This window comes from Suncus etruscus, chromosome 1 (assembly GCF_024139225.1).
Source record: "Suncus etruscus isolate mSunEtr1 chromosome 1, mSunEtr1.pri.cur, whole genome shotgun sequence".
Lineage (NCBI taxonomy): Eukaryota > Metazoa > Chordata > Mammalia > Eulipotyphla > Soricidae > Suncus > Suncus etruscus.
This window is the reverse complement of record NC_064848.1, coordinates 114,900,665-114,913,951: the sequence shown is the minus strand read 5'-3', so window position 1 is coordinate 114,913,951 and position 13,287 is coordinate 114,900,665.

Here is a 13,287-nt window from a genome sequence, read left to right as displayed (position 1 = left end):
CCACTGTCTAAAAACTCTTGGTTTTTTGTTTTCTTTAGGATTTAAAAAGTGTACAGGTCTTTGACCACTCATCAGCTTTCACATGTTATGTCAGCTCCCTCTCAGGGGTGCAAGTGCAGCTTAGGCTCAGCTGACTGCCAGCAGCTGAGCAGGGCTATTTGTGGCTGGAGCAGCTCAGTCCTCCGCTGTTCCTCCAGTTAGAGCCAGGGAATAAATCCTGACAAGTGACCAGATTCTATTCTTCTGCTTATCTCTAGTTAAAAACTAGTGTCAGATGTTACAGGAAAAGAACTGTATACAGTTCAATCTTTTTACTCTCACACTAAAAAATAACTGAATCTTCCACTGAAGGATTTGAATAAAAAAAAAAAAAAAAAAAACAGAAGCAGGGGCCAGAGAGATAGCATGGAGGTAAGGTGTTTGCCTTTCATGCAGGAGATCATCAGTTCAAATCCCGGCGTCCCATATGGTCCCCTGTTCCTGCCAGGAGCAATTTTTGAGCCTGGAGCCAGGAATAACCCCTGAGCACTGCCGGGTATGACCCAAAAACCACAAAAAAACAAACAAACAAACAAAAACCCAGAAGCAAGGTAAGGGAGGTGGAAGAGAGGCAACAGAAAGCCAAGCTTCTCACAAGTTGAGAAAAACTAAACTAATTCCAAAGATCTCTTTAAAAAAATGAAAGGAAAACAAATCCCAAACTGGATTGCTAAACAATAGCATATTTCAGATTTTTGGAGAGAGGGTGTTCTAGAGATCCCAGGGCATCACCAGCAACTGGTGTGGAAGTTCAATTTAAGAAGCCAAGGATGTGAGGCCGCTCAAGCCCTTTAGTGCTGGGGATTCTGGGGACCTTCCCAGCAATATTGAAGGCCTCCAGACCAATGCCAAACAGTGTTCTGGGACCTCCAGAGCAATACCCAGTGATGCATGGGGAATGATGAGAATGGAACTTGGGTTGGGCTCATTCTAGGCTTCGACCCTTAGATTGTATTATCTCTTAGTTCCTATTTTACATTCTTTGTTAATAAATTTGCAATCAAATAGGATTCTGATCTGTCAATGCACAACTCCTTGGAAAAGATTATTCAGAATAGCCTGAGACCTTGAGGTAGCTCAATGATAGATCACTATCCTTGCAAACCTGGAGGTCTTGATTCCCTGCCAAGCCCCACAGTTTGTTAATCCTGCTGCCACATAAAGTGTCTCATCTCTGCACACTGCAGCCAAGTGTGCATCCCTCAAGAGCACTACAACCATAAGCTAGTGCCCCAACCAAGTGTGTACCATACCCCATCACTGCAACAACACAGAACATCATAAAGGGTTGTGGGGTAAAGAGTAATAATGTGAATCTATGTTACCATGAAACACAAGCCAAATAGTCGATTATCCATACACACACCTTCATGCCCACCCCAAATCAGGAGCCTAAGGGAGCCCCCTCCCAGTTCTTCTGTACTACTCCTTTAAAGCTGTGGTGCCATTCCATGTGGCTAGGGATGCGGCTCAACTGGTAGAGCAGGTGCATTGCAATGTGGGGCCCTGGTTTTGATTCCTGGCACTCATTGTGTCACTCTCACTACAAGAACTAGCACAGAAGCTACAACATCAAAAGTGACCCTGACTGAGCAGACTCTTGGAGTTTAAATCCTGCCTTTATTTTGTGAACTTCAGCAAGGAAATTCAATTTCGATGAGAATTCTATGAGAATTAAGTTTCTTATTTCCATTTGCAGAAAGGAAAGTGAAATTTACATTTTATTGTCATCAGAGTTCATAGGCAAACGTGCCCAGTATAGGGGCCAGCGAGGTGGCACTAGAGGTAAGCCTTGCAAGAGCTAGCCAAGGAAGGACCGTGGTTCAATCCCCCAGCTACCCATATGGTCCCCCCAAGTCAGGGGCAATTTCTGAGCACTTAGCCAGGAGTAACCCCTGAGCATCAAACAGGTGTGGCCTGAAAAACCAAAAAAAGGAAAAAAGAAAAAGAAAAGTGCCCAGTATAAAGTTAACATTTAATTAATGTTATGTGTTCATCCTGCTGTGTTCCAGAACAGTGGGTGGTTAGATCTCGAAGAAAGACTAAACTATGATAAAGGGGGAAAAAAGAGAGAGAAACTAGGCAATAGAATTCTAGAAAGCAATGAAAATGCAATTTTCACTTGCTGAAATTCTGGGGACATAGGTCACACTAATCTCTTTTGTGTGGGTTCGATTGAATCCATTTGTGGTTTTAGTGAGCACAATTCTCATGACCGTTTTAAGCTTATCTCACATTTAAGCAATGAGTAAACTGGAAACATGCTCTAATTTGTACAGGTTATTTTTATAATAATAAGTGCAAATACTGTAATATGGTTTCTAAAGAAATAAAAGGTAGCTTGTATAATGTTTGACATTTTTTAGAGACTTTTCAAGGTCTTTTTTCTTTCTTTTTTTTTAATATGACCCTTGAGTTCAGAGAGTTAGTAGGAATAATGATCCTCAATATTCACTGAGAGGGAAGCTCAGAGGGAAGGAAGAAAGCATCCAAGCAAAAGCTTCACAGGGAATGATGACTCAGCTTAGGAGATGTGAAGGGGACCTGAGCGGTGGTGCCAGCAGTAAGGCATCTGCCTTGTGCACACTAGCCTAGGATGGAAAGGACCGCAGGTCAGTCCCCCGGCGTCCCCAAGTTAGGAGTGATTTCTGAGTGCATAGCCAGGAATAACCCCTGAGTGTCACTGGGTATGGCCCAAAAAACAAATAAAGGAGATGTAAAGGGATGCTCTAGTAGATGGGGATCCTCCGCTGAAGCATAGCAGACAAGAGGGGAGGAAAGGAGGACAGGGGAGTAGAGGGGAGGACAGGGGAGAGGAGGGGATGAGAGGGGAGGGGAAGAGAGGGGAGGAGAGGGAAGGGGAGGGGAGTGGAGGGGAAGAGAAGGGAGGAGAGGAGAAGGGAGAGGAGGGAAGAGGAGGGGAAGAGAGGGGAGGGGAGGGGAAGAGAGGGGAGAGGAGGGGAAGAGATGGGAGGGGAGGGGAGGAGAAGGGAAGGGGAGGAGAGGAGGGAAGGAGAAAGGAGAGGAGAAGAAAGGAGAGAAGGGGGAGGGGATTGGAGGGCATGGGAAGAGAAGGAGGAGGGGGAGAAAGAAGGGGAGGGGAGGAGAGGAAAGTTGAGTTGTTAAGTTGTTTTGTAGGACCTAAGGCTGGTATAGGTCTGAGGCTTTAGGTAAGGGACACAGTGAAGTGGCTGGGCCTCAAAGACCAGATAAGAAGTTTAGATTTTCTTTATAAAGTGTGTTTCTTTGAGCTGAAGAAGGGTAATGATCAGATTTCAGGGGAGGAAGATCACTGTGGCACTGTAAAATATAAGGTGGGAAGATCATTAGCAGGTACTCAATATTTTCTAAGCTCATGTGCCATGAAAGCTTAGGTGCTGGATGTGGTAACAGTGGGAAATAGTGGACAGTCAGTTCGGCACTTAGCAATACAGTACTATCTGCAATCAAAGCATGAGATTATGAAGCAGAAACCAGTGAGTCCTGTTTTGGCTTTGCCAAGTCTACAAACTGTCCCAGAGCATTATTATTTAGATTCCCATTAGGCTTCACTTCTGTGTAATGAGATTATTTATTTGGCGCCAATTTGACCTGTTCATTAATGTTCATGAACTGTATTTGACAAAAATCAGCTCTTGGGAATAGAACAAATCTGACTATATTGGAGAATTGTGCCTCTGGAAACCATGTGACATGGAGGATCCTACAGGCTTTGGGGGTGTTGTTTGTTGTTTTTGTTTTTTGACCACATTCAGTGATGCTCAGGGGTTACTCCTGGCAATGCACTCAGAAATCGCTCCTGGCTTGGGGGACCATAGGCTTGGGGGACCATATGGGACGCCAGGGGAATGAACCATGGTCCATCCTAGGCTAGTAATGCAAGGCAGACGCCCTACTGCTTGTGCCACCGCTCCAGCCCTCCTACAGGCTTTGTTTGTTTTTGGGGTCACACCCAGCAGTGCTCAGGGGTTACTCCTGACTCTATGCTCAGAAATCGCTCCTGGCAGGCTCAGGGGACCATATGGGATGTCAGGATTTGAACCACCGACTTTCTGCATGAGAGGCAAACACCTTCCCTCCATGCCATCTCTCAGGCCTCCCTCCTACAGGCTTTTAAGCAAGGATGGTGCATAATAAAATTGTAGAATTTGGGGCCAGAGAGATAGCACGGAGGTAGGGAGTTTGCCTTGCATGCAGAAGGATGGTGGTTCGAATCCTGGCACCCCATATGGTCCCCCAAGCCTGCCAGGAGCGATTTCTGAGCATAGAACCAGGAGTAATCCCTGAATGCTGCTGGGTATGACAGAAAGAAAGAAAGAAAGAAAGAAAGAAAGAAAGAAAGAAAGAAAGAAAGAAAGAAAGAAAGAAAGAAAGAAAGAAAGAAAGAAAGAAAGAAAGAAAGAAAGAAAGAAAGAAAGAAAGAAAGAAAGAAAGAAAGAAAGAAAGAAAGAAAGAAAGAAAGAAAGAAAGAAAGAAAGAAAGAAAATTGTAGAATTTGATTTTTTGCTGTCTCTATTGCAAATAATGGTTCAAAGAACTTTTAGGTTTTGTTGACTCTCTGATAGGCAGAGTGCCCATGAAAGATCTATCTGGAAATTTCAAGTTCAATATCATATTCTAGCCAGTACTCTCTCTTGAAGTCAGGTCAGAAGCAAAACTGAATGACCCCTAGTTCTGTATAGATGGATTGTTTATATCCAAACATAGAAAATTGACTTCCTGCAGGGAGAGAACAGGGCGTGATAGAGTAGGGACAGTGAGCTGAGCGGATGGAGTGCTTTGTTTTTGGCATGCTGGACAGAATCGCCCAAGACCCAAACTTCCTGTATCTAGCATTAAAAAAAAAAAAAAAAAAACAAAGAAACTCATGTAGCCCTTCCCTGCTCATCTTGGCCTGCAGATTTTGAGTTAGAGCAAAGTAGTACAGTGCAGCATTAACAGAAAATGAATTGCCCAGATGACCATTCTATTTATAGTTAATTCATGCTTTGTTTTTCAGTTTGTTTTGCTGTTCTTCCTTTCTTTGTTTTTCTTTTCTTCTTTCTTTCTTTCTTTCTTTCTTTCTTTCTTTCTTTCTTTCTTTCTTTCTTTCTTTCTTTCTTTCTTTCTTTCTTTCTTTCTTTCTTTCTTTCTTTCTCTTTCTTTCTTTCTTCTTTTTTCTTCTCTTTCTGCAGTGACAGGCTACAGGGCCTCACATATGTAAAATGTGCATTTGAACCAACTCCTCAATGACCCTTTTAAATGTGTACAGTCGTGTGTACAGAAAGCCTGTCATTATTTGGCAACAAAAATTGATCTTCTAGCTTAATAGGAAGAAGGGAGATAAGGAAATACCCAAGAAGAAGCTAACCAGGAAAATTTTGATGCAGAAGAAATGAAGGCAATTTACTAAACAACCAAGGTTTTCTATAACATCATCTGGAAGCAATCCTCTACCAGGGAAGACCCTACCGCTGATCTGACATCGACCTACTCAAAAGAGACTTCCCTTAACACCGAGAAGACTTAACCACAACGACCTGCTTTCAGGAAAGGGCTCTCTGCATTGCCCTCTAATTGTGAGATGAAACTAGAGGATGCTCCACATCATCCTGACTTTGATGTAGGATATGCACAGATTCCAGGATCTTTAACTACAGAAACCTGACACCAACAACAGCGACTGTGTGACTGTGTGAAAAATAAAGTGTATTGGCACTACAGACAATGACTTGGGTTGAACAACCTAGTATGCCTGGAGCCTAGAGTTGGTCCTATGCCAGGAAACTTCAGGGGTAAGGTCTTCTTGTATTTAGGCCAAGGCTTTTCCTTTTCATGTCCCCCATATTTTGCTGGGCCTCTGCAAACAACAATTGCCACTCTAACACCATTTTTTTTTTGTTTGTTTTGTTTTGTTTTTTCTGTGCTCCTTTGACTCTAATTCTTATAAAAAACCACTTAAACTTTTGAGGTTAACTTAAACTAATATGTATGTGCATTGAACTGTAAAAAAAATACTATGCCTTCAATGTTAAAGGAGTTACATAAATTTTGTGGCTTTAGAATGCTTTGTGTACTGCTAAGAAATGTTATAATGTACTTCAATCAGGGGACTTGAGGAACAAAATAATTGTGCATGGGTTTTGTTTTATTTTTCTTAATGTTCAAAATTAAGATGTCAGCAAGGGGATTTCTTTTGAGGATTCTGTTTATGGATGATTGTCTTCCCACTGTAACTTTACCTTGTCCTCTTTCTTTGCATCTTTGTTCTCATAATAAAAAATAAAAATAAAAAAAAAAGAAATGAAGGCAACAAAAGTTTGTTCTAGTTTCCCTAGGAGGTAATAGAAAATGTTTTATTAATTGCTTGGTTAACTGGTTCTTTTGAAGAGTAGCCTCGTAATCATTATTTATGCATTATAAACCTTGTTTTTTAAAAACTATATCATAGATTTATAGTTTTTTATAGTTGACATTCATCCCATTCGTTTTGTTTTGTTTTGAGGGAAAGTCCACATACTGAGGTGCTCAGTGATCACTACTGGTGTAATGCTGTTATGAGGAAGGGGTTACTCCTTAGGAGTCCTGTTCCCTTCCTTTTCTTCTTATACATGTGCTTATAAACCATTGTAATTACTTAATGGTGATCTTTATGCACATTCTACCTCACATACATGTGTCTTGAGGGGTGCTCACTCCTTACCACAGTCCTCACAAGGTTTCTTAGGTGTTGTGAAACCAAAAGCATTGGTCATAATGGGGATGCAGACTGTAGAACTACCAGAAATGCATTCAGCACAGGCAGTGGCACCTGGTATCTGATGCCAGCCTCATGCCCATAAGGCAAAAACAGCCACAGAGCCAGCAATCAGATTCCTGAAACTCCATTTTCAAGTTTGAAAAACAGTGAGTGAGAGAGAGAGAGAGAGAGAGAGAGAGAGAGAGAGAGAGAGAGAGAGAAGAAAAAAGAAAAAGAAAAACACACACTGTGATTTTTTTGTTGTTGTTTTTCCTTTCTAGGTTGGACTGCCCTGAAAAAATGTGTGGAAATTGAGAGATCAATTAGTTGGCAGGGGCTCCAGTCTTCATAATCTACAACCATGAACAAGTACTATTCACTTAGGTCCACAGGAATGAAGCCTTGACTCTCTCAGAACCCTTTGGAAGGCTGTAGGCTTAACATTTCAAACATTAAGGGGCTCCTCAGAGTCAATTCATGAAGTGAGATTGGTTGCTGTGTTTTGATTTTAATACCTGCCTTTTATGTGTTATCCCCACCTCAACACAACCTTCTTCCAGCTGCTTTCCCAAGAATTCCTGGGGCTACAATTTGAATAGATTCTCGCCTAAGGATAAGGAAGCAGAGAAAGGCAATTAGTCCTGGAACTGTTGGCAACTAGGATGGAGACACTTAAGGAAGATACCCAGAGCCCAGAGGAAAAAGCTAACAAGGAAATGTGTAGGAAATGTTTTACCTAGGACAGACAGCTCAGGAGAGTTCCAGATGAGAAATCTCAGGAAAGAGAAAAGGCCAAGTGCACAGAATTAATTTCTCTTTAACTTGAAGGTAGAATGTAAAGAGTCACTGATGTCTCTGCTTCTTCAGCTCTCAGGCTTTCATTAAAATGACCCAATATATTCTTTTCTACCTTTAGCTATTAGACCATTAGAAGAGAAAGCTAGATAGGTGGTGTGTCACTTTTATATTACAAGGATAATTGTGCAAATGTTGATAGAATACTAAAGAACATAGAATTAGGCTCTGTTCTCATAATACAAAGGCAATGAACCAGCTTGATCAGATAAAACTTACTGTTTTCAGGTATTATTTCAGTGAGTAGACATTTTTCTACCTGCCCCTTGGGAGTACTTCTATTCTGATTGCAAAGGTTGGGTAGCTATCCAGATACAATCTCTCAGAAACAAAGCTGGAGAAATAGTACAGTGGGCAGGGCACTTGCCTTGCTTGCAAGCCTACCTGGATTTGATCTCCAGCATCCCATGTGGTCCCCCAATCACTGCTAGGAGAGTAATTCTGGAATACATAATCAGGAGTAACCTCTAAGCACTGTCATACCCCAAATACCTCAGAAATATGGCATCTCCCAAGTAAGTCATTTCCTGAAATACTTCATAATGTAAGTGGCAAGCATAGAAGTCTCTGTGCATATTTCCATGCTCCTAGAAAAATACTCTCTCTCTCTCTCTGGGCTCCTAGGCTGAGCAGCTGAGAAGCTTGGCAGCCAGGATCTACCTTGCTGTCAAGTGGAGTTTCAACTCACAGAAGAAGCCAAGCAGAGAAAAATGGGAGAGATGATAGATAGATAGATAGATAGATAGATAGATAGATAGATAGATAGATAGATAGATAGATAGATAGTTTCTCTCAGAGATTCTTGTGGAATGAAGCTGAGTACAAGTTTCTACCAGTGTTTGCAAATGGCACAATCAGGGCTGTTACTCACCACAGAACCAGTTTGTTTTTATGAGGAGCCATATTTTTTCAGAAAATTTACTGTGGAAGGGGAGACAATAACACACAACAGACTACTTAAAGTTGCTGGCACTGTAAAGTGTAGAACTACCTACTCACCCTGCGGCCTCCCTATATATCCAGCCCCAACTTACTGAATTACTGTGGGAAAAGAATGAAGAAGTTGCAAGACTGAGATAGCACAATTATCTTTTTGTCTTCTCACACATCAGACATTAAGATGTCTGAAAGCAGGGCCCTTGTCTCCCTTTCCTGGATCTTCAAATTCAACTCAGTCCCTGAACACAAAGAGGAACTCAGGGAAGCCGCAAATAAATGAGTTAGAAATGGCATAAATAGATAGAGGCCAAGAGATATTCAACCTGATAAATTCACTCCTTTGAATTAAAGGAGCCTTATAAAAACACATACCTAGAGGAAACATAACTATTTATTTTTTAAATTAAAAAATTAAATATATTTACTTGTTTAAAATCTAATCGTTTTACTTAAGCACCATGATTACAGAATTGTTCATAGTTGGGTTTAATTCATAGAATATATACCACCCTTCACCAAGTGCAACTTTCCTGCCACCAATGTCCCCCATTTCCTTCCCATCCCAACCGGAGACACAATTTTATAGAAAATCAATGGCCATCACTATTGGTAACTACCAGAATGAGGGGAACTTTAATCGAAAGAGCACAAATTCTGAAATTTATTTAGAAACACCGAGCTCCTAAAGTTGAACTTTTTTTTTTTGTACGATCCAACAGTTTACTCTCTCCTATGGGTCTTTGTTGCTTCATAGAAAGAAAACAGATTCTACTCACTTTTCAATATCGGTGGCACAGGAGCCATCTCCATTCTGAAGATGGATTTTGGATTCTCAGAAGCAGTCCCTGGGCAAGGGCTTCAGAGCAGAGGAGTAGTTTTCTACCTCTTCAAAAATATTGTGTTCTGGGCTGCATTATTTCCTTTGGTAGAAGTATAGCTGGCCCAGCAGGAAGGACAAAGACACCTTTGGTCTGTGTGTCAGGTGTCAGGCATGAAAAACACATTTTTCAGAAGTGTTCACCCCATGATGACTTGCTTCTTTGGTCATTCCTTTATGTGTCTTGTGTCTCTTATTGAGGGGCTATGTTATCCAGACCTCTTGGTAGCTGATAGGCCTCACTTATTCCTTTGGCTTTTGGTCCTATGAGAATTTTCGTCTCAGGCCAGGAGTATGGCTCTGTGGTAGAGAACTTGTCTTCCATTGTGAGAGCTGGTTCAATTCCTGTCATCTTATGGTTCTGCAGTAACACCCAGAGTGATCCTCAAACACAGTTGGGGGTATCCCAAAGACCATAAAAGAAAATTCATCTTGAGCCAGAGAGATGATTTAAATGACTGGACTCCTGGTTCCATCCTTGTGGGGTTCCCTGGGCATTTCCAAAAGTGACTACCATAGCCCCTGAGTAAAACTGTATGTGACCTGGGAACAACAACAACAAAAACAGGGACATGAGAGAAGTCCAGGAAATAAGGCACATGTTTTGCAAGTAAGTGCCTGACCCAGATCAATCCCCCAGCTCAGAGCCAAGAGTAAACCCTGATTATAGCAGGGTGTGGCCTCAAAACCAAAACAAAGGTGTATCCATTTATGGGCTGGGGCAGGATTCAGGTTGTAGAGCACATGCCTTATAGGTCTGGGGCCCTGCATCTGATCCTGCAGTACTGCCACTGCATGAAAATAAGAATCTGGGCCGGGTAGGTGGCGCTGGAGGTAAGGTGTCTGCCTTGCAAGCGCTAGCCAAGGAAGGACCGCGGTTCAATCCCCCGGCGTCCCATATGGTCCCCCCAAGCCAGGGGCGATTTCTGAGCACATAGCCAGGAGTAACCCTTGAGCGTCAAACGGGTGTGGCCCAAAAACCAAAAAAAAAAAAAGAAAATAAGAATCTGGGGCCGGGCGGTGGCGCTGGAGGTAAGGTGCCTGCCTTGCCTGCGCTAGCCTAGGACGGACCGCAGTTCGATCCCCCGGCGTCCCATATGGTCCCCCAAGAAGCCAGGAGCAACTTCTGAGCGCATAGCCAGGAGTAACCCCTGAGCGTCACAGGGTGTGGCCCAAAAACCAAAAAAAAAAAAAAAAAGAAAAAGAAAAAGAAAATAAGAATCTGTTTCCAATGATATCTGCCTTATACATTTAAGTGCCTGCACAGCCTCATTCCACCATACGCTTGATCTTGGAATGGGTTTGGCTAGTTGCCAGAAACTAAAATTAATGCCCACTGCTATTTTGTTGGTGAAATGCAAGATTTCTGAAGGGGAGATTTTAATGGTGCAGCTTTGAATAAGAAACTTAACATTTTTCCTCTCCTCTTTTTATTTCTTTTCTAGTGTCTGGGTAAGTTAAGTTACACAGGGGCAGGAAAGTGCTTTCAAATTCCTGTCTCGAATGCATTTTTTTACACATGATCCAATTCCAAGACACACCTCCTCAAGGTCTTTTCAAGAGAACATTTCTAAAAGCAAGGTGGCCTCTCCTTCCCTTTGTGTTAATCCTGCACCTCTACAAATATGTAAAAGATCCCAGAGGAGTGGCAATCCTCACCTTCTTGGCAAATTTCTTTTGTCCTCTCCCTCTTGGCTCACTTCCTATGTCCACAGGATCCTGTGGGCTCAGCTTCTCCCTAGACGGCAGTGGGCAAAAATAGGGAGCACTTGAAAGGCTTCACATCATTTACTGCAATTGTGACCAGAGAAATGATCTCTTGTCTATGCCTGTACTGCTACCTCAGGCTCCTCTGAGAATGAAGCCCGGGACTATTACCAGAAACTCATTGACTAAATGTTTCTAAAAAATTAGTCCGTCAGAGTACTCACATCTTAAGCCATTGGAGTCTCTGTGTTTGATGGAAATAGCAAGTGGCATGAGGCAGCAGGGATGGAGGAGTGGGGGATGGGATGAGAGGTGAGGGTTGCTCTGCTGGCTGCAGAAGGGGAGCTTGTTAGATCATTCTGGAATGATGAGGGGGAGGCAAGACTCCCATTTTGATAGGAGCCCTCTAGGGCCTGCTGAGGGGTGGAAGTTACATTTGACTTTAAATCCCATCCTCACAAAAAAAAAATAATAAATAATAAATAAATAAATAAATCCCATCCTCACTTCTGGCAATGCTGCTTTTGCCTTTATCTATACATCAGATATTTGTAGTTTAAATGAAAAGCATGAGGGTCAGCCAAATAACAAAGGTTGTTGAACCCATGAAAAAACCCACACACATAACCAGAAAAGTTGGAAAATCTAGTCTAGTACTAAAGTTTAGTAAGTACTAGATAAGTACTAGATAAAGTCTAGTACTGCGCCTAGAGTTCTTACCTTGCACTTGGCAGATTAGGTTCTATCCCTGGTACCCTATATGGTGCTCCAGGCACTGCCAGGAATGATTACTGAGTGCAGAACCAGGAATAACAGCTGAGCCGTGCCAATTGAGGCCCTAAAACAAAAACAAAACAAAAATGGGGCTAGAGCAATAGCACAATGGGTAGGGCATTTGCCTTGCACACAGCCAACCTAGGTTTGACCCCTGGGATCCCATATTGTCCTCCAACCCTGCAAGTAGTGATTTCTAAGCATAGAGCCAGGAGTAACCCCTGAGCGCAGCTGAGTGTGATCCCCCTCAAAATATACCAAAAAGCTGTCCACTAAGAACACATTTTTATTTAAACAAGTTAAGTACTAAATAAACACTAAGAATCAAGACAAAATAAAAGAACTCCTAGAAGAAGCAATAAGGAAGAAATGTATACTCTGGTATCTTTGTGTGCCCTTTTCCCCTGCTTTGCCCTGTGATATAAGGTCATCATCTTTTTGTTTGGTTTGGTTTGGTTTGGGGGGGGAGGGGCACACCTGGTGATCCTCAGGGGCTACTCCTGGCTATGTGCTCAGGAATTGGTCCTGACTTGGGGGCCCAAATGGGACGCCAGGGATCAAACCGCAGTCTGTCCTGAGTCAGCCGAGTGCAAGGCAAAAACCCTACCGCTTTTGTTATCACTCCAGCCCCAAGGTTATCATCTTAGATTAAGACTATCTTTTTTGAAAATCAATCATTTCCATGGGTGTCTCCTGAGGCAACATAAGGGTGCATAGTATATTAACAGTGGCAGTTGCTGAATGCAAGGATGGGGTCATTTGGGAAGAGCACAATCAGCACAAGAGAGGACTCCCTTTCAATTAATGCTTTCACTTCAGCACTGCTCCCAACTCCAGTCTGACTTCCTGCAGCTGCCTGGATTAAAGGCCAAAGGGTGAAGCCTCATTTGCTTTGATTTCTAATCATAGAGAAGCTCATTTACTCCTCTTATTACTGGTAAGACCCACTGCAGACAAGATTAAGACTTGAGTGAGGTGCTTTGGTGGGAAGGGGAAATAAAATCATAGATAAAAGCACCTGCCTTAAAAGGGTGAGGGTGAGAGTCCAGTCCCTAGTGCCACCTGCATGTACAGGTGAGATCCTGACAGCTCTGCTGTCTGTGAGGTCTAGTGGCCACACACACAAGCCAGATGTGTCTGGGCAACCTCACTGAGCACCAGGACAAACAATATATCTGATTACCACAGTCAGGGGTGTGGTCCCTTGCAGGGACTTGTGCAAGCCACACAATTGGAGGCTAAATGTCTGAGCGCTGCAGCCCCCCCATCCTGACATCAGCAAAGGGAAGGGTAAGGGGATGACCTCCAGTCATGAATAATAATTACTCATTTTTATGATTCTTTGATGCCTGAATAGCACATATATATGCATTAGGAT